At 41.4% G+C, this 24758-nt stretch overlaps 1 long non-coding RNA gene across 2 annotated transcripts; it reads right to left on the bottom strand.

The window, feature by feature from the left end:
• Nucleotides 1–604: 604 nt before the first annotated feature.
• On the bottom strand, nucleotides 605–24525 carry LOC306817843. Of its 2 annotated transcripts, none has more exons than XR_013778081.1 (5): nucleotides 24436–24525; nucleotides 24293–24344; nucleotides 9501–9630; nucleotides 9191–9246; nucleotides 605–754 (listed from the first exon to the last, which is right to left on the bottom strand). It is a non-coding gene; the product is annotated as an uncharacterized lncRNA (long non-coding RNA). The 2 variants fall into 2 exon arrangements; XR_013778082.1 differs by lacking the exon at nucleotides 605–754 and adding an exon at nucleotides 985–1381.
• Between the last annotated feature and the right edge of the window lie 233 nt (nucleotides 24526–24758).

Raw genomic sequence — 24758 nt, 5'->3', positions numbered from 1 at the left:
ACATTGTAAGGGTAAAGGTGATGTGATTCTCCTGACCATGTACAGAAGTATCTAAAGTGGGAAGGAATTTGTGACATCTGTTGAACAGTATATAAGGGCTCTGCAAAGAACATTAAAGTGTCTATTTTCTCAGCCTGCACAGCGTCTCAGTGTTGTCTGTCAGAATGGAACCACGGCCGTGACATGCTGCATCTTTATCCAGTCTGTTGATAGATTCAGCTTTAGGGACAGTTATATTATTCTACCCATCAGGTCTAATACGTCAACGGCTTATTAGTGATCAACGACAGCTTCAGGCCAAGTCTCATAGTAAGTTCTCCTAATGTTCATGAGTGGATAAATTGGATTGTGGAATTGACAGATTGGTGCAGCCTAGACCCAGATCTTGCTGGAGGGATTATACAAATAGGGACTGTCAGGGGTTCAATCCCCGGCTCCTGCAGTCACATGCCCGATGTGTCCTTGGGCAAGCCAGTTATCTACAAGTTGTTACTGCTGCTTTGGCGACACATAAATGAATCTGTAGGAGTGACCTTCGGTGTAAAAGCTCTTTGAGTAGTCAGAAGACTAGAAAAGTGCTACACAAGCTTAAGTCCATTTACCAAATCCCTACTGACCTGGGAATTCCTAAGGTGAGTCCTCCCTTCAGGAGAGCCAACAAAACCGGTGAAAATGGATGTCGGGGTCAAGTTTCTCAGCCTGCTGGCATCAGGATCTGTCCCTGGATGATCGAAAGACAATTGATGGATGGATTCTGTAGAAATCAGACATATAAAGCAAAACTTTTCAGCCAAAAAAATAATGATTTCAAGAGTTTCTGTTAACTTTGTCTGGTTTCCCATTTTTTAAAGAAAGCCCTTGCCATTCATCCAAAAATGGCTTCAACAAAATGAGATAATCCATCACTAACGAGAAGAAAACTTTGTTTTATTCATATTTTCCCTACAGTGTTTTTGTCACTGTAGCATATTGTTGCTCTCTGATAGCATCAATCAGATGATACCCATATAAAGCAGCAGGTAATTTCAAGCAAGGTTTGAAATCTCATTACATACTGTATACACAGCTCTGCGAAATGTAATCTATACAAAGACAGGAGAAGTTAATTTCTTATAATTTGTTTATTCAAAGCCTCCTGCCCCCCTTCTGCACTGTGTTCTACTTTAAAAGTCCAACCCAAATTAAAAGTTATTGGATGAAACTTCAGCATCTAAAAGATAAAACATTTTATTATTCTGTCATATTAAAGGATACTTGTGTTTCTCTCTTCTCTTTAAGAGCTGTTTCGCTCACAAAGTTTCCTCAAAAGCTGTGCAGCAAACACAAAGACATGTGGCTACAGAGGTTACAGAGTTCAGCAGCAGCAATATTCGGCTCTGCCCTGAGGGACTGAACACACAGATAGTAGGAGGTTACATGATGTACGAACAATTTCAGACATGCACTTCATCAAAATGCCATGTAATGTGAGAGACACTGTCAGCAGGTGACAACAATGACAGCAGTGTCCCATTTTACACACTTCTGTTTTGATTGTATCAAAACTTGCAGAGGTTCATTTCAAAAGATGTCTGACGTTCATCATATCAACTTTTAGACAAATTTTCTCGAATTGAAAATAAACTGTCTTACATTTGTTATAAAGAAAAGTCATCAGGATATCGAGCCAAATCACCCACATCAAAAATGAATTAAAGGGGGGCGCTGGTGGCGCAACGGCAGTGCACGCGTCCCCATGTATCGAGGCTCAGTCCTCGCGCGGGCGGCCCGGGCTCGCGCCCGGCCTGTGGCTCCCCTCCCCGCATGTCCCCCCCCACTCTCCCTCCCTGATTTCCGCCTCTAACCACTTTCCTCTATAATAAAAGGCAAAAGGCCAAAAATAAATCTTTTAAAAAAAAAAATGAATTAAAGGATAAGATTGTATTTATGTCCCATCTCAATCTCCTGGTAAAAAAGGAACACTTGTTAAGACTAAAGGGTCCACTTTCTTACCTGTCTTAAAGGAAACATATTATCCTCCTTTTCAACCAGTTTAAATAAGTCTTAGAGCTCCCCAAAACATGTGTGTGAAGTTTCTTGTTCTAAATCCACTCTGATCCTGTATTTCATCATGTCTATAAACCCCTCTGTTTCAGCCCTGCTCAGAACAGGCTGTTTCTGTGTCTGTAGCTTTAAATATATAAATGAGCTGTGTCTGACCACGCCCCCTCCCTGGAACGGCTTGAGTCGCTCAGGCTTTCTCGCTCCATTTCCTATTGTTTATGGTGGGAAGGCAGACTCAGAGGGCAGAACAAACACCCAGCTGGGGGAGGAGTTACTGCCCTTTGTGATGTCATAAAGGGAAAATCTCCAAATGACATGTTTGAGCACAGAAAAGTGGAGCAGGCAAAAGAAGGAGAGGATGGACTTTTCTTATAATTGGGTTTGTAGACAGGCTAGAGACACGTATGAGTGTTAGAAAAACATTGTGACAAGTATTTTGTAGAACACATGACCGTTAAAGACACTTCTGACAAATACAAATGGCTCTGTCTCAAACTGTAAGGGAACTCTTTTTTTATTGAAACAACTGTCTCATTCCAAGATCTACGCTCATATGATGATTCCATTTCACAAGTTCTGTGAATTGTCATAGACTACAGATGTCTCATTTCAAGATCTCAGCTAAGAAACAGATGAGACTGGTGTGAGAAAGCCTTTGTTCTTTAAATTGTTTTACCCCCAGATTACACAGCATCCACGTGCACAGCTTTCCATCTGCACCTTGGTTTTGCTTCGTCCTAGCCCACCTGGTCACCCTATTGCCATCACAAACCGGCTGAGAAAACGGACTGTCGGGGGGGTTTATAGAGTCAAGGCTGAACAAGCAGAATGAAATGAAAACAGGAGGAAAGTGTACAATATAAACTGAAAATGTGTGATAATCAAAGAGATGAGATAAGTATGTGAGTCTGAGCAGGGACAAAGACCGTCTCAAAGACTTTAATTCCACAAGAATATTTGGATAGAGGATATTGATTTCGATGTGTCTTCCACCTGCAGTCAGATACTGTACAAATTGCCTTTTGTCGATTCGTAATTATATAGGTGAATGATTTCCTGGCAAAGCCCTGCCACCGATAAAACGTGTTTTTTTGCTGATGCCTTGGTCAGCCATGCGTAGTGGAGAGAAAGTAGAAGAGGCTTAAATCTAAATAACCGATGGAATGGGGAAGCTTTCTATCCCAGAAGTGTGAATACGCTCTTAATAACAAATCCTGGACAGTTCATCGAAAAAGCGTTACGCTTGTCGGGAACTAATTTCTATCTCAGTCAACATGACCTCGGGCGTCCGACTTCATCCATTGTGAAAATAAATCTGCTGTTCATGCTCGCACCCAAATGACCCAGGCATGATTGGGGATTGGATCTGTCCTCATTAAAGAGATGCATAGGAAGTGGAGAGAACTTTTTCTGTAATTTTAAGTCCTTGGACTTTGTATTGCAGGAGATCTGGAGACAAGAGAACAAATACATACCAGAGTGATGAATTCTGATGCAAAAAAAGAGAAAAACGTCCTCCTCTAACACTCAAGCTTGATTGAAATCCTAACACTGCCCTGCTGTCGGCTTCTGCTCTGTGTAATTTTTTTCTCCTGCGAGTCTGTAATGAGTGTATCAGCACAGAAAGTATGAAAAAAAAAACTGGCAAAGGGGGCAGTTCTCCTATCTGCTCTGTTGCTGCCATTATCTCGAAATATTGCTTTAAATGTCGTCATGGCAACTAAAATTTGAGTTCAACAAGCACAGAGTGGTCACTTTCTGTAGGTCTGGGTCAAACTGAGCTGTTGCTATTTACAGCATTTAATTGACTCTTTCAGTACAGCTATTACATACACTGTTAAAAAGATCGGACAAATCAGTTACTGTACTTAGTATAGGGCTTACTCAATCACCAAAGCTTGCAGATTATGTGACTGGCTTTTAGCAATCTAATAGCAAGGCCACCCCAACAACTAGGTGCTTTGCATCTTGTTGGCTCCAAACTGTAGATTTCAGGATGCAAAAACATGCAAAAGCCTATGAATTCTGATGAAGCCTCATAAAAGACAATTTAATAATGTGTTCATCTGTCAAATTGCGTTGAGTTGACTGACAGGTGGACGTGTTGTCACTTTTTTGCCAGCTTCACCTCACCGTTATCTCTTTCTCTTTCCTAGATTGATTAAAAGTTTGGTTGAGATATCATTTCATGCATTTTGTGTTGGGCTTCAAAACAGGAGGAAAGGCATAGAGCATCGGGTCAATTTAAAAATAAAACACAATATACATACTCGTCCCAGCAATTTATCAACATTAAGTCCAAACAGGCCCCAAAGGGAAACCACGTGTACAGGAAACAACGTGTCGTGATCTGTCTGCAGCTTCCTAAAGCATATTCCCAAGGAACCAGCTTTGACAATGAGCTATCATCTGAGCTGTTGTGGCTGTGCTGTTGCCAAGTCCCATTTCACCAGTGGCCCAGAGCAGTTCAACACCCCCTTGACAATAAGTTGCAAGTCCTCCCTCTTAGAGCCAAACAAGATCTGCAGCAGAAGATCCAGACATCGCTGTAGTGTCCAAGTCTGCAACATCCAGGCGGGTTATCAGTTGATGTGCTCACCCCTGACCTGCACCGGCCTGTTGTGACAGCTTTCAGCATTCACACTGAGGCTCTTCAATGAAACCTGTCTGTGGCGCGTCACAGTTTTTCATATAAGACACTACAAATGGGAAAGAACACAAGGCCTATCACTTCAACTACAAAAGGTCAATGATGCATCTCTGCAAGTTTAGGATCCAATGCTAATTGGACAACAAAGGAGAATCCTAGATATCCAAAAATCAACTAAGAGAAGGCTGCTGGGATATTCTGTTATAGTCAACATGTTTCCTATTTGTGCTTTATGCTCACTACCTCTTTTATTTTGTTATCTGCTGCTCGTGTATGATTTCTAGCCTGACTTCCTGCCATTGTTTGTTCCAACACACCTGTGTCTCATCTCCAATTAGTCTGACCCGTCTATCCACCACTGTGTGTCCACCAGCCCTCAGCCACATTGTCATAGTGTACCTCGTTTTTCATGCGTTCCAGCTGCATTTACTTTGCGTTTGCTTGCCTGTTTTTGACCATTGATTGGATTTTTTTCATTTTGGGGATTTTGTGGATTTGCCATCGTTTGATTTTTCTACCCTCGCTGACTGCCTTCTTGTCTGAACATTGAAGTGAAGAACTTTTCCTTACAACTACTGAACTGTTACAGCTACATCGAGTTCCTGGAAGAAGTGCACACCAGCGCCTCCCATAGTAGGCTATGATCCTGTTTAGAAGTCAAAACATGAACATTTCATGAGAAAATAAGTGTGACATACATTCATTTTCCTAATACGACGTCGGCTCATACTTTGTTGGTGACTGACAGGGTGTGAGAAAAGTCTAATAAGATGCAGGGAGCGCTGAGCATCTCTGTACGCTGTAACAACTGTTTACTCCGTGATGTCATTCCTGATATAAACCTGAGCCACACTTTATGTAAGTTGCTACTTTGTCCTTCCCTGCGTGTCCTGCCTCAGATGAATTTACACGCTCACACTGATTTCCACACTAAACACTTTCTGGTCTCTTGTCAGGATGGATTTAGACAATGTTCCTCTATAAATTCATTTCTTTCTAATCGTCTTTCCCTACCTGTCCTTGTAATACCTGTCCCTTTGCCCATTCCTCCCCCTTTTTCTCTCCGCTCTCTCGCTCTCTCGCTCCCTCCTTCCATCTCTCTCTCTCGGCTGAGTGAATCGTTGAGATGGACGTAATGAGACAGGTCCATGCAGGGAGGGAGATGGAGGCAGTGCCATGAAGGAGTGCAGACGTAAACAAGGTGAAAAATAATCAGGTGAGGGTGGACTGCGGCTCTCTAAGGGCCCACCGCAGCCATGGGCACAGCGGCAAGCAGAGCCATGTAACAATATATCACTTTCTCCCTTAGAAATGACTTTTTTAGCTTCAGTCAGCTCTCATTAGCTCCATCACAGTTTTGTTCTATTTTTTATTTCGCTCTTCCTAGATTCACACTGACTCGCCTTATTCCATGTTTGCTCTCTTCTTATTAGCTAATCCACATTTTTCTTGCATCTCAATCTGTGACCTTTGCTTGTGCAAGGACAGATTTCAGGTTCAATGATATTATTCCCAATTGTATATAAACGATTGGGAAAATGCATTCAAATACACGTGAAAAATGTGATGGATCTATTTATTAAAAGTAACCTGGAAAAAGTCGGTCTGGAAACTGATAGCCTAGCAGTTATGTTGCACACCAAGGCTGCTCTGACAGCTACCAGCCGCCGTGCCTCAGTGTACGCTGCACGGCTAATCCTTGGTGATCGGGCAGAACTACCGGCAAAAATCTCTCATTGATCCAAATGGGCCTGAAATCATACAGTGTATGCTGGACTTAAAGTAGCCTGGCCTGTAATCTGATTTATGATGGCTGCAAGTACAGTTAATTTAAAACAAGATATCCGTGTCACTTGCATATCTTCATCCTGTTGGAGAGAAGTGGTGGTCTGACCGGGCTGTGAGTTTAGATCACACTCTTTGATCCCACTGGGAGTCATGCAGATCCAGCCTTGAAATGCAGTGAGTGATTACCCGCCCTAATGTCCCCCCAAGGCAATAAAAAGCGGCTGCAGGGCGGCCTTTAAACCAGTAAACCCACGGAAATGTTAAACTTCAGAAATGTTTCCCGGAGGTGTCGTTTCCTCCGCTCTGTGGCAGACTATGGAGTGTGTGTGTGTGTGTGTGTGTGTGTGTGTGTGTGTGGGGATCCTCTGATGAACCATGAAGGCGTAAAGTTTAACTTCACATTATTTGTTATCATTGGGGGATTTTTTTCTTCTTCAAGTTAGCGGAAGACAGATCTGAGAGAGACTTTCTGTAAAATACCCAGGGGGGAAAAGTTTCATCGTGAACTTAGTGGGACCAAATGATCTGCTCTCTTTGTGTTACAGGAGCTCTACAGTGGAGCTGGCTTGACTCCAAAGTGCATACTATAGAAATTGCATGAAACTGTAAAGAACGATTGCACTGTTTGTGGCCTCTGAAACATTAATGTTGTCATTAATTCTCTCTAGTAACCAACGTGAACAAACAGCAAATTGATCATTCATTTTAATCAGTATAAACAAACTGACAACTGATTTACTCTATCATTAATATATTAGTCTGCATCAAATACAATTATACACTAAATAAACTGATGTCATTGCCTATTTTGAAATGCATCATCTTTTGATGAAGTTGAATGTCTGCAGCGTGGTCAGACAACAATCCCAGAGTCAGATGAGGTTGGTAGATGGGCAGTAGGGTTGTTCAGTTAGCGCTAGTAGTTGGATCATCAGTTGAAAAGCCCTCAGGTGAATCCTCCAGTTTTAAGTGACTCGCTGCACTTTTGTCACATTGTATCAAGAAGTAAAGGTTGACACGTGAACACATGGCAGGATGTACACGGGCTCCAGAACGGAGCAACATGCTGTCATATGATTCTTCCTGTTCTCTGAGTGATGCTGTCAACATCATTCATAATAACCTTTTCCATTCAGTTCCCAAATGTGTTGAAACTGGAAACGGTCATATAAAAGCTAAAAAAAAAAACAAAGCCAGTGAAATATGAAGCACGAGACACAAGACGTGAGGTTTCAAATTAAACTCGGTTATATCACACAAATTAAAAATGTCTAGTAGTGAAATGTTGGTTATATTTTATCAGTTTTTTCCCATCATGTAACAAGCCGGATAAAACAATCAATTGTTCTGACTAGTGCGCTTTTTTTTCTTCTCAACATTGAATTCAGGCTAATCTGTATTGTAAATACATTATTTGTAAGGTTCCTGCTCTATAGTTATAGTTAAAGTGCATGTCAAGAACATGATATTGTTTACAAAATGAATCCCTTTAAAAACTAACAATCTTGCATAATCTGAATTAATTACAGTTTAATACTAAAGTGAACTAAGTGGTAAATAATATATGGATGTTAGCTTAGCGCTTTTCTCATCAACAACTTAAAGCACTTTTCCCACCGCAGGAAATTTACACACTGATGGCAGAGCACAATAAGGCAGCGACCTCCAGCGTTGAAAAATGAAGTCGATGCATAATTGCAAAAAACCTGCAGTTCATCAAGTGTCCACTTGAGGCAGAAACACGCGGCCCCAAGATGTTAACAGCCTTGTTCAAAACAACTTCATTGGTCTAAATAGCTCGTGTTTTCTTTGTTATACTCTGTACGCCAGGTGAAGTTATTATAACTCACTCATAGTTTTTTATAGGATATAATAAGATATTCATAATAAGTAATAATAATAATGCCTGACCTGACTGAAAGGCATGCATGGTGAAGTTGTTTTTAAGAAGGCTTTAAACCTGTCTTAGCTTCAGTGTCTTGCCTAAGGTCAACATATGACTTCAGGAGCTGGGGATAGAACCCCCAACCTTCCATCGGAAGGACGACCGCCCCTACCACGAAACAACCGCCACTAAAGCGCTAACAGGGCCAAGTGTTGTAAATTAGCTTTGGCTAAAAACATGATGATGCATACATCCGATGACTGTTCTGGCTTATCTATGTTTTTGTATCTGTCTGTATTCAAATAAACCTCAAAAAAATGATTAAAAAAACTAGTTTGGTATCTTATTCCATCACTGAGTGACTGCAGAGGAGAAGAGTCTTGTTAGGAGACTTTTTAACCCAGCATTTATGCCAAGCCTACAACTGCATGAAATAAAGACTGGTGGTGCTGAGCTTTATCGTACTGCTTCCTTTGATACCAAAATTATTGTGCTCCTGTCTGCGTTTATGGAGGGGAAATATGAAACACCGTGGTATGTTAGCAAAAAAAATACTTTTGGTTAAAATACACCTAGTCGCTAGTCATCAAAGACACTGTACATGGATTTACATTATAATGTTTAGAGTCAGACAGTCATAAGATCTAAATTTATACCACACTATAAAACAAAAGAAAATGTTTCTTTATGCATTACACGCCATTCAGTGGCATACAAGCAGTGACGGTTAGAGGAGGCAGGATTTGCTTGTGCATCCATTATGTCATCAGTATAGATCCTCATAAAGGAGTTATTTAGATTCATATTTCTTTGAAACATCTTACCGTATTATCCCCAGTGTTCTGATATCTACAGTAAGCCTCTGGTCTCAGTTTCCTTCCTGTAAGATGAAATTGAGAAATGTGGTCAGCTTTGATCTTTACTGTGCAACACCCGGGTGTAAACAATGAAGGTGAGCCCAACCAATCATGTGGTTTGGCTCCTACAGCTGTTATATTGCTGTTTTTTCTCCCAACTTGTGCTTTATAATCAAGCTTGCAGAGGCTGAATCGATCCGATCGCAGAGTTCTGCTGTTAAACCATTTATTAAAACATCAAATAGTCGGCCCTGGTGGATGTATGCCCAGTGATTACCTTTGCAAATCAATTAAGCCAGCGAGTAATTGATTGGATACGAGTGTGTGGATCCAGGATCTTTGGGGTTTTTTGGAGGGAGTGAAGGTCAGCGCGTTTGTACCAGCTTTTGCTTCGAATTCCTCTCTCTCTGCGGAAAGAAGTACAGTTAACATGTGCTGTAAAATCAATAGAAAAGGGATTGGATTTATGTTTTGGGGTCTCTGTGCGGATAAAGGAATAGATTGTGAGGTTGTAATCGGTAGTCCGACTTTCAATGTTACAGAAAACCTCTGCACAGTCTGGTTAAGATCTTTATTTCTAACTGTGTCTTTGAAATCTGAGATTTGTCTTTTTATACAGAAGCTTCAAAAATTAAGGAAAAAAAAGACAATATGTTTGACATTGTTATAATCACAGGACACCCTTCATTGTCCATTTGAAACAGGTTTAAGTTCTATATTTAATCTTAGGAGTGACTCACACATGCATATTAAGATGGCTAAACACTCGACAAACAGCAATAGCCAATGAGAACAAGCAGGACAGGAAGCGTCACCAACCGGATGTTGCATACATACAAACATGTTAGCAAACACAACTGTGCCTTGGGTGCCATTATAATGTCTCATGTAAGACGTACATCAAAAGGACAATTTCTTTGCGATCTCGTGTCACCACTGTGATTTAGTTTCAACAAAGGGCAGGTGTGTGCTGTGGGAGGACTTACTGTATGTCTTTGGTCTTTAAAATGGGATCAGATTTGAAAATCTTGTGTGCAAGGCAACTTTAGCTGTCCGATTTGTTATACCAACTAAAAGTGCTCTTTTTTTTTTTTTTTTTTTTTTTTTAATTGGCAAGCTTCAAATCTAATTTTAACTTTCTGACAAGAACAGGACAACAGGTGTTGATTGTCTTATAGCAAGATCTCTTATAACAAAATGGGAAACAGCTTTATCATCACTTTCTGATGAAGGACTCTGGAGATATTGAGATGTTTAAAAGGAAAAAAACCCAAAAACTCACTCGAAATAATAAATCCAAAACATCCAGACAGGCACGAGGAGAAAACCCAAAGCAAGTAAATCCAGGGAGCAGAGGGAAATAAACGACGGGCTACATATTAAACAGACTACACATGACACCCAACAATGTACAGTGAACTGACACAGAGGGTAACAAACAGATTAAATAGACACAGGTGAGGCTAATCAGGGTAATCAAACAGGCGGGGAAACACACAAGGAGCAAAGAACACTTAGGACGACTCCAAAGTAAAACCTAACACTGAAAACACAACCTCAACCAGATATTACAAAATTAAACAGGAGACACTTAAGACTACACTATAAAAACTCTAAACACCAAACGAGGAACCCCAAAAACACAAGCAACAACACCCAGAGGGAACGGAGAAGGACACAAGGATACAGGGAAACACTCCAAAGACCAAAGTAAACACCAGGAAAGACCAACACACACAAACAGGGAAAAATGAAAACCAAAACAAGACGAAACCCAGACTCAAACCATGACAGACTGGAGTTTTGGATTGATAAGTTTGGATCAAGCATGATATTTGTTCAACACAAAATAAGGTATTCCAAATCGGAAACTTTCAAATGGATAGTTATTTATGTGATTTAATTGATCTGTATCAAAGCCAAGTGTAAACGTAAATGTTTTGTTTTGTCCAAAGGTCAAAGGACTAACATTCAATTTAGCAAATTTCCGTTTTATTCGCATTAATGCCCATGGAAAGTTTCCAGCTTTTAAAATTCTCATTGAGGCATTAGGAGTGAAAGAAAAACTTCTTGTTAACCATAAAGCAGATGAATAAATGAAGAAGAGTTATGCCGCTCTAAAGGATCCCAATACAATATGAGACAGCCAAAGATTTTTCTGGGAGTAGAAAACACGCTGGACTCCAGGGTTCTGTAATAAACCTCCTGCTCTGATAGGATTCAGCCTTATGAGCTGTAGTAATTCTTGTCCAGGGCTTTATATTTCAAGTACTGGTGGGAGTTGGTGGTCAATGTCCTCTCTCTGGCTGGGAACAAATTACAGCAGACGGTTAATGAGCCTCCTTCTTCCTCCAGAAAAAAAAAAAGAAGAAGATCTCAAACAACCGGTTTTACAGTAGCTGATTCCCCACAGCATAAAGATGTGAACGTCAATGCAATTAAAGCCAGTTCGTCCTCACGGCGCAGTCATGAGTTTCATTAAAAACAAGTAAAAGTAGCTGCTCTGCTTGAACGCTTAAACGTGGCTCCACATTAGCGTCTGTATCCTCCAAGGCCTTTGCCATTATAGGAGAAGAGGCAGGTTTTCCAAGAAGGCAATTATTCATTAAATTAGTGTGGAAATGAGGTTCTGGTGGTTGTGTACTGATGAATTACTGTGGCCAGTAATTTGCACGGTAATTAAAGATTTGAGCCCCTCGCTGTGCCGTGAGCATAAATCACATTTGCAAAGATGTCGCCCAAAATCTGTGAAGCACTTCACCTTGTTACGGGCAAACTCAGTGAGTTTTAACTGGGTTTGAACTTCAACCTGAATCACAAAGACTTCTGACCCTGTTGTTTTCTACCTGCAGTACAGGTGAAGGTCAAGTTCACATCAAACTGTACAAAGGAGATACCTCTCTGAAAGTGTATGCACAGTCAATATTAAACTAATTTAGGAATTTAAAGCAATATAATGACACTAAAAGACATAACAAACACGTGCACATTTTTAAACTAAAACTGTGTCTGATAAGGTAGGATGATGTTTTAACTGATTTTAGCCTCCTCACATAGCATATTAATTTGGATTTTTCTGACCACCAAGCTTTACAAATTAAAAATGATTTTGCAGCAATTAGCTAAGTTTTAATTTAATTCTTTTTTTTTTTTTTACATACTTTTTGTCCGTGAGGGAAATTCCGGTTTACACTGACACTATTGAGAGACATGCTTGTCACACACGTACAAACAGGACCTGTGGACACATGCACTAATGAAGAGATGTCATAGCGGGGCTGCTACACAGGGAGGGCACCAAGAGCAGTTGAGGGTTTGGTGCCTTGCTCATAGGCACCTCAGCAGTTCTCAAAAAAGCGCCCTTGCACCTCTCCAGCTACCAGACCAACTTCCATATTTGGTCCGCACTGTGACTTGAGCCGGCTACCCTCCGGTCCCCAACTCACCAACTGAGCTACTGTCGTCCCCCAAATGTGCTCTTTCAGCTTCAAGCGTCCTGCGGGTCCGTGTCCATTAACCCCCCCTTTTTTTTTTTTGCGTTGCAGCGTCCATTTTCAATCCGAAATAATGCTTATCAGCATTTTTAGTGCTCCGCGTGATAAGTGAAATAAAAGCACATGGTGTCAGCTGTTTTTTGTTGCTGGGCTCACAGAGCTCTGAGTTGAAAATGGAACACCATTGTTCTCCTCAATACCGCTTCTCCTTCATCGACCAATCACAATCAAGAAGCGGTAGAACTTCTGATATCATCATTGTTCGATAACAACGGTGAAAGGAGAAATTTATGTTATTTGTCCTTTCCAGAGAAGATTTTCCAAGCTGCTGCTGCTGCTAATGCCAGTACATGATTCACATTATTATTTTGATGTTTGGCACAAAGCTCATTTCCTCATGGTCACTACTGAAGGAAGCAGATTTTTCCTTTCGTAAAGGTTTTTTAAGTAATGTTCCATTTTTCTGCTCAGAGCTGGACTTCATGTACTGACTAAACTCTGCCCACTTTCATTGCAAATAGTTACAAGCGATGGCGAGGCCAACGGTCGAGGACACTGGCCATTTATGTGGTAGGTGTCTGAGTCACTTCTGAGTGGCTGAGCTACCCTTTTGCGTGTGCTTTTGTCCAAGACTCTGAAGAATCTGGATATATACCAAAGTTAATCACGTAGCACTGAGCTGTTCGAGAGTTGGAGCATCCATTACATCATTTCAATAAAGAGTGAAGAAAGTATCTCATTAAGGACATTACATTACTTTGAAGTGTGCAGCCTTCAAACACTGTAAACAAAAAATACCCGGAAGCATTTTATTGCTCATGATCAACATTATGTGTGAATGGTAATGTACTCAAAGAAATCTGACCTGACTGTTTTATTCCCAGGTGACTAATCTGATGAGATTATTTCTTACAGGCTTCGATTTGGATGGTTGACGTCTCTGGAGGATTTTGTGTACTGCTGTGTTTGCATTGTTTGAGTATTTGTAGCTCAGTTTAAATGAGAGAGTGCAAAGACTAAAAGGATTCTGGGATATATTGAAGCTGAAGCAGAATTACATATCAGGAATGAAACTGTGTCTGGTGCTCACTCAGAATATATTCAAAGAACAATGAGCTCAGCCTGACTTTCTCAGTTTAATGAACTTACATCCTGTGAGATTAGCGTCAACTTCTTTATGTTTTTCACTGCACACAGTTAATTTCCACAGTCTCGGTAAAACAACGTTCTCAGTTCTCGTCATTGTTTAATTAAGAGGAGGTGTGCTTCACTCGAGCACGCACGCTCGGGCTGGATGAAGGAACTCCTCCACCGGGACTTCATTCGGTTTGAGAGACTCGCGTGGGCGGAAGAGACGGGATACGCTTTGCCAGAGAAACGTACAGTACTCCACCAACACGCTGCTCGCCCCGGGGGAGTTAAGGCAACGAATTCCTGCTGGATTTTCTCTCTCAGTCTCTCGCTCTTTTGCTTTCTTCCTCCCTCCTCTCCATCGCTCTCTCTCCATCTCTCTCTCCTTCTCATTTGGTCGTGGCAATTCATCATGGAATATCAAAACCATTCGAAGCTCCAGCAGAGAAATGAAGGCTTGCGAGTGCGTATATAATTGGTTTCTGTGAGGTGCCACCATCCCTATTGAACCTTCTTGACTTCCTGGCCCTAGCAGTGGCAGTGTGTGAAAAAGAGACAAGAAAATCCCCCTGAGACACGGAGATCATGAGGTCTGAGAGCAGACGGAGCGCCTCCAGAACATTCATAAAAAATTACAAGCTTTTGCTTTGCTTTGGTCCTTTTCATCTGTTTAAGGAACATGCATTCACATAGCTTCCTTTTTATACACCGAAGCAGATGCTGGAATCAGAAGGGGCTCGGAAGAAAATCCAATGGGAGCTTTTTGACCCACTTTGTATATATTTTTTAAAAACCTGTAAATAGAAAAAGTCAAACTTGCAGTGAGAAAAATGATAAAGCTGGAGACAATTTTTAAAGGAGCAATATGTAACATATCCACTGAATTAAATCATAGCATGACCTTACTGCATCGTCAGACTGTAAGTAAGCATGCTAGGTTGAAATGTTAGCTTAACTGTTAACAATGCAGCGGCCATCATGTCATCCTCCTAAGTTTCAAATCCTATACAAAATGGGGTTTTTTTTTGTTTTTTTTCTGGCACCTTCAACTGGATGTTTTGGATGCCCCATGTTTGCAAGCTAAACTTACCGTTTACTGTTACAGGTGTTGCAGTGGTGGAAGCTATCAAGTGAACTGGTTCAGCTATAACAGATTTTATAGCTTGTTTTATAGTTTGTTTTGTTTTGTTTTTTCTTAAAAAAGCTCCACAATCAGAAACCCCTAAAGGTTTCAAGACTGATACAGAGCTGGCTAAACACTGAAGCGTCAGTGTCAGACATCGCAGGGAGGAGGGGCCGAGGGGTGACAGCGCTCTCTAATGTTTCTAATTTTGGACTGCAGTACCCATTATAAACACCAGGTGTCAAAGTTACATGTTACCCCTTTAATAGAAGAAAAAGAGAAATGAAGCTATTCATTAAGAATAACTTCCAAGCAAAAAAAAAAAAAAAAGAAGCAGTATAAGAGTATGGGACAGAAATCTACGAATGACATTTTAAAGTTAACTAGAGCTGGAATACAACTCTGGTCAGTAGCGTCTGGTTCTTTATTCAGGGTGAGGAAAATCAGCCAGTTCTCTGTGTGCACCCCGACTGGTACAGCAGCAGATATTCTCTAAATGAGACTGGCTGGTGCCTGATGCTTCGAATGAGGAACATCATCCAGGAGTCTGCAGGATTTTTGAGGATTTTGTGGGTAAATTGCTACTTTTAGCACTTTTTGTTATTTATAGATCGATCAAATATTTAAAAAAACTATTTTTGGAACTTTGATTCGTGGTAATAAAAACATAAAAACTTTAGCTTCAAGTTGGAAAAGTCAGGGTACAAAGTAAGAAATAAAATCCTCTTGCCAGTCAACAAGACAGCAAACAAACGAAGAACACTTTCTTTTATGTCCTTTCAATTGAACTTTCATTGAATTAGACCTTGCCAAGACAGCAGCATTAAAAGTTAAAAGAGAAAAAGTCAACATGCAAGGCGGCTTTGAAGTCCTTGACCATTGTTGTGTATGACTACGTGTCAGATTGCTGCTGTCTGCCTTCTTCTTTTCTCACAATAAAGACAGCGTTAGAGCTGAGAGCTTCTTGAGCCTCTGCGACTGCAAAGCGCCAACGGCTCCAAACACCATCTGTGACTTTGGCCAGACAGTTCCTGCTGCCTGGTGCAATCACACAGATCACACACTCAGCACCGCTGCACCGTCACTTCCAGTCCAGATCCGACAGTCATCTCAAGCCAACATGGATCTCGGTTTCTTCCTCCCTCCAAATAACTGAGGAAGAGACGACCGAGCATGCCTTTCACTTTTAACAGAGCGTGCTGCTGAGATGAGAGAGACTTTCCATTTACAGAGGCATCTGCTTGTTCAGGCAGCATCACCGGCCTCAGCATGAACGCCAGGAAAGTAATCCTCTTATTTCATTGTTGGTGATAACCCAGGATTGATGAATAGCATGAAGGGGATAAAACATACATTTGAATGTGTAAACTCTGTGTTTCAAAAAGCTACAAACTCGGAACCCTGAACATTTATTATCTTTGAAGTTGCAGAAGAAGATATACTTCAATTAGGGGGAATTCAGTCTTACAATCTGTTGTTGAACATGCTGCACACGCAGGCTGAACAAATACACAGCAAGCACTTCTTGGCTGGTGGGGGGAGGGGGGTGCCTTGCCCAAGGGTACCTCAGCAGTGCTCAGGCAGGTAACTGGCACTTCTCCATTCACAAGATTTGGTCCGCTCTGGGACTTGAACAGGCGACCACCAAAAAAATTCACTACGAGTAACAGTAGCATTGACACAGTCGGCCACTCGGTCATTGGACTGCTTCTCCACAACAACTGAAGTGTTGGTGGTTACAGAGTGCAAGCACGAGGCGTCACGAACGGACCAACGAGCAGACACTGTTTTCATGATGCATATTATGGCCTGTAGCATTATACATGCAATGTAACTTCTGATAGGGGATAGGGTGAGAGCTGGTCATGGCATGGTGGTGAGGAGCCACAGGTCGGATTCAAACCTGAGTCAACTGCTTGAGGGATTACGCCAGCTGTGTTGTTGTCAGAGCCGTGTTTACATCATGTTTAGCCTGTTATGGCCATGGTGCGAGGTGTCTCAAAACAGCAGTTTGTTTTGGTTTAATGCTGGTGCTCATGGGCGACATCTACCAGATCAAAAAGTCCCACATCATCTTTAATCACATAAAACATCATTTCCCAACAATAAAATTGTGACTGGTGAGATTGCTGAGTTGTTAGCAACTTTAAAAAACTACTAGCCGCAGTGGCTGGTGCACAAAACAATTAACATTAAGTCCTGCTTGTTGTTAAAAATGTACCAAAAAAATCTCACATGCAACAATGAAAGAAAAGCCGTTTCTCTTTCATATTGGTAACCAATCATTTGAGGAAAGTATTTTTTTCTTTTTTTCCCTGCTGCATCAACAACCCTCCATCTGACATGTCAAGATGAACTGTGTGACATTTCAGTCTCAGAGACAGAAAGCAGTCACGTACTGTAGTCTTCATTCAGCTGAGGACAGCCAAACATCTTTTGTATGTGTTGGATCACTATTTTGATATGCTGGACATATCTTTGCAAGCTTATCTTTGATAATTCAAGGAGGGTAAACCATGAGGGGCTTTTTTCCAGAAGCTGAGTTTTCCATCTTCAGCTGAGCTGTGTTAGTATTTGTGGGTTTGAGGGGATTTCCTGTTATTTGGCTGATGCTTACAGGTGCTTACAGTGAGCCGGGGAGATGTGGAAATGAGCGGTCATTAATGTATCACAGCAGAAGCCCGGTGTCCACTTGAGCGCTGCTGCTCTTTCTATCTACAAAACAAACAGGCTGTCTGCTGGAGAGAAGGGATCAGTGGTGGAGAGCAGCGCTGCTAATAAATCCCACGACTTCACACGCTCATGAAACACAGCGAACAAAGGGTTGGGATGAGGGGGTCGGGATTTACTGTCATTCTCCCATATGTTGATTGGAGCAGCAGGGGACATATTCATTAGCAACTCTTTTTATACAACCTCTCAAACACTGTTAATGAGGTGGTGCCACGCTACACAGTGACAGCAAACATGGTTGCACAGAAGTGGAAATTCATGCTGACATCAGTGCAGCTATTCTCATGAATTCTTGCTAATTCAAGACAACGATGTCAGTTTCTTACATGGTCTTTGGCCAAAATGCTGTGACTACATGTGGCAGACGGAGATTTAAACTTTCAAATCAGAAATGATCTAGAATTTAATGTTTCGCTAATGAGCAGAATCCCACACAGTGTTTCAGGGGAGCCAGATTATGTATTTATCAACTTTAGAAGAAGAAAAGAACGCCAAGCACTTTAAAAAAAATACAGGAAAAACCCATAGAGAAAGTAATGGGAACGTTGGAAACTCGCTCAATTATGACGCTGGATTTTTTAAATTCAGACCAGCTAGCTTTCTCACATCTTGGCTCACCAGCTCAGGCAAGGCAGGGCTATATAAGTGTGCAAGCGAGCTGGTTCAGATAGAACTGGTTTCTGATAAGCTCCACAACCAGAAGCCTGGGAAAACAGGGATCAATATTGGAGTGGCTTTTAAAAAAATGGAGAGAGGTTAGAACGCAGAAAGGTTTACAGACCGATGAAGAGCTGGCTAAACACTGAAGCTTCAGTGTCCATAACATGGCAACCTGTGTAACATCGGCTCTAGAAAGCTCTATACAAAGTTTTAAATTTGGATTGCAGTACCTATTTTTAACACAAGGTGTCAGAGTTACATACTGCTCCTTTAAAGTATAAAATAAATGAAACGTTATCCTCAAATTGATTATGTGCTCTCTGTGCCTTCAGACACAGATTCACCTCCTGGTTCTGTGTCTCCCTGAGGGGTAACCAGCCCGAATCTGCCTCATACTACACCCCAGGAAAGGGGGGTAAAATCCCAACCACAGTCCCTACACCTCAACACTTCACCAATTGTGATTGAAATTCTGCTATTTGATATTTTACTTTAAACTAAGGAATGACATGTTTTAAAGCAACAAGATAAGGTGATACACTGACTTGAAGCTGGTGTTATTTATTGGTTAAGTGTGTTGATTTTCATTCTCTGTTCAAGTGTGTGTAGTTGTATTTCTTATTTACAAACCCTTTCCCAATGTTGAGAGTTCAGAAAACATATTTTAGAACTCGTTTGGAGGGTTGCAATAAAAAAAGAAAAAGAAAGATATTTGGGAATTCACAAAGGCTGCAGCTCTCATCGGGCCTGTAGTTATTGTTGACTAGATTTCAGTACAGCAGACTGCTGTTGCCTTTGTAGTCTGTCTTTGCAGGTAGTTAATTGTATTCAACTGTGTGTGTCCTGGTTGTAAAGTATTCCCTGATGATACAGCCAGAGTGAAAAGCAGTCAGACTGAGGACGGCTAAATTACCACCTGCCTCGAATTCAATTAAACACAGAATAACTTAATTGGATGAGAAAGCGTTTGCATTTATCTTGCTTGTTTTATTTCTCACGCATTTAAATTCCAGGTGAAAACAACTGATCAACATCCCTGCCACTCATTTGGATCATCAGTCCTCATAGTAGAGGATGCCGACCCTCCGCTGCCTTCACCTCAGTTCTTCAGCCTCTGTGGTTCGTGCAGCATCATTCGCTCCCCTCCCCCTGAGCTAAACCAGCCCTGCGTCCAAATAGAGTTGTTCAAACAAGAGAATCTGGGGCTTAAAGAACAAAAGAAGAGGCCAAGTTCAATTGAGACGGAGAGAGTCGGCGAGATTAGAGCCGTCAATCCCTGCGTCTTTAGCACCTAGCGGGGCATCCTTGTGGGATCAACCACAAAGTTGTAATAGAGGCGAAGGAACTTTTGCAGTTCAACGCACTTCCCTCCCATTACTCAGAAGAACCAGGACTTGGGTTGAGAGGGGTTTAGGCGGGGTGAGTGGGTGGGTAGGTGTGGCGCTGAAGAACTTTCCCTGAACTCCAGTCGGATTTGCGTCTCTTACTTTCATCTCAGGTCACTGTCAGTGGAGGGTTTATCTCGTTTAAGGCGGCCCTGAGATGAAACGGCGTCCAGCGCTGCCGAGCCCGGCTGCTCTTTCTTCTTCCTTTTTAGTTTTTCTTTGTGCCAAATATGGGCCATTTAGTCTTGAGACGCAGTAACCCCGCCGTCTCTACCTGATTAATTAACTTGTGACTGGAAAATTCTGCAAAGCGTGACATTGAAAGGAATAAAAAGGGATTGTGCACAGAAAGAGAGAGAGAGAGAAAAAAGCTCTGAAAATATCAAATCCTATATTTCATTCTTCATAATTGAATGAATAAAATGCAAGAAGCCACCAGAAGGAAAAAAGGGGGAGAAGCTCTGTTAAGGCTCTGTAGTTAAGCATACGCAGCGGCTAGGCATGCGGCGAGAAAATATCTCAGCCGGAGCCTTGATGAATACGGAGGCATACCTAGACGACATGTTTGGATCAGTCAGATAAAGACGCTGTCAGAGAACAAAGACGCTGACAAAAGTGACAAAAGACACAGTCGTTTGGTTCTGATGTACCACTAGAAATCTGACAGTTATTGAAATGACTGGCTTTCCTGTTTTCTCACTTGCCTGTTATTTACTTATTTCTTAATCTCCTCGTGCGTTTTTTTTTTGTCATCGCAGACCTGGTTTTATGATCGCAAATTCATCCCAGGCTGCGCGCAGAATACAATTTGTAGCAGTAGAGGTTCACACAATGGCAAAGCAAATGACTATCAGAGCCTGTGCTTTATCCAGAGGAGTGCTGCCTTTCTTATCTGTGCACAGGTACATGTGACGAGACGACGGCTCACCGGAATCATTTCAAGCCACTCTCCTGCTTTGTTGTTGTAGACATACAATGGAAACATCTCATTTGCTTCTGCTTTTACCAATTTTTTTATTTTTTTTTAAACCAGTTTTCAGCTTCACAATAGAATCAGAAATATGTGTCAGTGTGCAGACAATGAAGAAAAGCCTTTGAGGAAAAAATCATTTCTCACAGGCATTATGTGGCACCAAATGCCGTGCTGTTCATTGTATGCATGTCTCGTTAATTTGGTGGCAAAATCGCGCTGAAGCTGCTCACTTCTCTGAAAGGAAGTTTTGACAGTTTCTGTGAAAACTGCAGACAGGTCCAACCAGTGTGCTATAAATCAGGCGTTAATGGTGCAACATGTTCTTGGTCGTTCAAATCTGTTGATTTGGCTTTAAGTGATGTCATTTGATTGCCACTCCAACATCAATCAATCAGCCATCAATCAGGGTTTCACACTTGAGACCTGGGCCCCGGGTCCGAGTACGCTTGACCCCAAAATCTGGTTAATTAGATTCAGTTCTCTTACCATACTGGGGTCATGGGCCCGAGTCCACTTGAAGAGATTGTCTTGAGCACATTTTTTGTGCACTCGAGTACGGTCCACAGTAGATGATGAACATAATCCTAAATGGCTCCTGTCGCTTCCAAAAACTTTGAATCTGTACGGGGCCCGTACCAACATCTGTGCTGCAGGATAAATGTGAAAGTAGAACATGGTCGTTATCTGTGTCTCAGAAATAACAAAAACACCTTCAGTTAGCAGGACGGAATAAGTGAGTGGTTGACCTTGCTTCTTCTTCTTCTTCTCTCTGCTTGTTGGTGGATATGCAAACTCACTTTGTGCATGCTGAGCCCTGCTGTATCAAAACGTTCACATACGCAGGTGTCATCAGGGACGGATCTGTATGCCGACCAGCGCTGGAGAGGGGAGTGAGGCGCGGTACTAAACCATCGTTCCTAACGTGAAAACACTGGAATATGAAAATATTCATATTTATGAATCACTACAAGAGGTACTGCAGAGGTGATGACGCCTGACTTACAAATATCTTATGAATGTGGACAACATTTGAATCATGGTTTACTGAATTTGCAGCCAACAACGCAAACTACAAAGTTTAGACACCTTTTACGTAAGCGTGGTTAAATGCCAGCCTGAAATAGAAACAAAGTGATGAAACTCTTCAGGATTTCAGCTTTAATGAGCTTTCAAACACATTTTCTCCGCTGGAATGTTTCTCAACCTTTAATACAGCTAAAGAGTACAGGTCTCTGATTTAATGAGACTGGAGGCATCTTGTTATATAAATAGTTCAGGAGGGCTGTAGCTTGAAAGTGAAGGCGACGGTTGGCAGTTTGATATTGTTAATATTGTAAGTGTTTGAGAATAAACAAAGTTAGACGTGCCAAATTATTTTAATTAATTGCTTTGCACACAAACGAAAAGGTGTCATATAAGACCGGCTATTGAAGTACACATTTTAATTGGCTGATCTATTGCTTCTCTCAGCATGGAATAAAATAGTAGCTGTCAGAGGAGCAAACTTTTTGCGTGTGATCAGTGTTGGTAAAACTTGGAGATACTCTTTTTTTAAACTCGTTCCCCTGTTGACCTTCTTGTTGCGGCGATGATGTAGCACCTCCAGATGCGAGCAGTTTGGATGCTGTGCTTACGTTTGACCCAGAGGCACAGGAAGCCAGTGTAATATGTGTAACCAGGATGAATCCCTTCTGCGTCCTTTGTCTTATCCACATGTAATCCGACCCTGCACAGTGAGGGATGTTTCACCGAGCTCAGGGGAACGCAGCAGCAAAGGCGTGATCTATCTTGGTGCTAATTAGCGACGTCTCTGTTTTATTGGCGTGAGAAGGACCGGATGTTGCTCATAGCATCAGCGCTGGCTGGCGTACGTGCTCAGAGATCCATTCCTCATCACATTTCCGATATCTAAACATAGAGGTAACACCCCTGAGGGCGGTCTTAATGACATGAATGGGTACAACTGTGATGCATCACTTCAGCATCTCTAATAACAGAAAATGAAGTCCTCAAGGGGTTCAGCCTTTATGCAGCATTTACAGATGTATGTGGTCAGAATAAAAAAAGTTTTCTCTGCTGTTATGTCTGGAGACCATCAGTAATGTGAGCACGTCTCTGGTAAGTACATTGCTTGGATGAAACTACAGCACCTGTTGATTAAATGGACTCATGCCTCATATTTATTCAGAGCATTTTATGTTGCATTCCAGCTTTTCACAGATGAAATAAGACTTCTCGCTGCTACACCACGAATTAGAGATTCATGTATACAAGAAGAATCCCAGTTTTTTTAAATTATGGATGAAGAATGGACGGCATGATAGTTCCCCGAAGTAGAAACCTTTGGCCCTCCCCCTTCTGCTGGCTGCAGAAGAGTCGTAAGGTTCGCCTCCTCTTCTTCAACAAATGGTCAAACTAAAAAATGGAAATCCAGATCGGATGCACTTTTCTCAAACATGGTTTAAATGATTGAAGTCAGATCTTGTGATCACTGTAGTTTAAGTCAAGTTATACATTGAGTAGTTGTGACCGTTCTGTTCTACCTTGATAAACAGTCGATGCTCTGATCCCTCCACACTGAGTCACTCGCTCTTTGTGTCTCAGTTCACGGGCACTTCCTCTCTGCTGCCTCCTTTTGGGTGGAGGTGTGTAATGCTGTCACGGACGCATTTTTTCCTGCGCCAATTGCAGCTCCTCTCCGTTACGTCGACGAGGAGGAAATGTGCATGTGCAACTTGAAACGAGAATCCATGGAAGAACCAGAAAAACTAGACTATTAACGATTTAATTCAACCTGTTAATCAGAGACTTTGCATTTTACTCTAAAACGACATTTACCTCGCTCTTTCAAAATAGTATGATAGCTTGTATTGAACGCTAATTATAAAAATAGAATAAATGGAAGGTTTGACGCTCTGCTTGTTGGGATTGGTTGGGCAGCGCCCTCTACTGACCAGTAGTACAATAATACGTTAGTTTTATTTTGAAATGAGATGAAAAAAGCAGACGTTTCTACAATATGCATTACTCAAATAGAATTTTTTTACAGGAATGAGGTCACTTAAGATATTATGGGAACTTGCGTTTAAGGCAAATTGGATTATGTGCTCTATAGATAATCCAAGGAAACACGGTTCACATATTTCTTTGCAGAGAATGAAGGCAGAGACATCCTGTTTTTATTGCAATAAGCCTGTTACTTTGCATGGCAGCTTCTCCATATCCTAAGTGAATTACAGTGTATCTGGTTCTCCTCAGCTTCACTAAGCTAGCATGCATTTGTTGTTCTCAGGCCTGCAAGTTTAGTATCTACTTACAAACTTTTTGACAGTAATCAGAAAGTGCTTCTTGTACAGAAGTTTTTTAGACAAAGTTAGAAACTATATTGTGAACAGAGTAAAAAGTTGTTTAATATTTAAGCATGATTTCCCTCTGAAATGGTAATGGTCAAAACAGAGCTAATGCTAATGTACAAGTCATTGACCAGAATTATTAACTTCCCCTAGATTTGAGTAATTTCAGGGATTTCTACAACATGTCAAGAATGAAAAGAGTGATTTGTCAAATTACCTTTAAAGTTGTGATGGGGAAGTATTGTCCAGTAAATCCCCTGCACAATCCCCTGTTTAATATGTCAGGAATACAGGCAGAAAACAGGGAGAAGGATATATTGCAGGTAAAAAAAATAATTATTTATTTTAAACCAAAAAGACTCAAATAAATCCAAAATGTCCAGAAAACCAAGCGGAGCAAAAACAAAGTAAATCCAAGGGAGCAGGGAGGTGACATCACACAGACTCAAGATATACTCAACAAACTACAATGAACACACAAGGGAATGAACACAGAGACTAAATAGACATGAGGTAATCAGACACAGGTGAGACTAATGAGACAGGTGAGACAAATCAGCAAGACAGGCGGGAAACACACAAGGAGCGAAGAACACTGAGAATAACTACAAAGTAAAACGTGACACCGAAAACACAACCTCAACCAGATATTACAAAATAAAACAGGAAACACTTACGACTCG

This window comes from Symphodus melops (genome assembly GCF_947650265.1).
Source record: "Symphodus melops genome assembly, chromosome: 22".
Taxonomy (NCBI): domain Eukaryota; kingdom Metazoa; phylum Chordata; class Actinopteri; order Labriformes; family Labridae; genus Symphodus; species Symphodus melops.
This window is presented reverse-complemented; position numbering and strand designations above follow the sequence as displayed.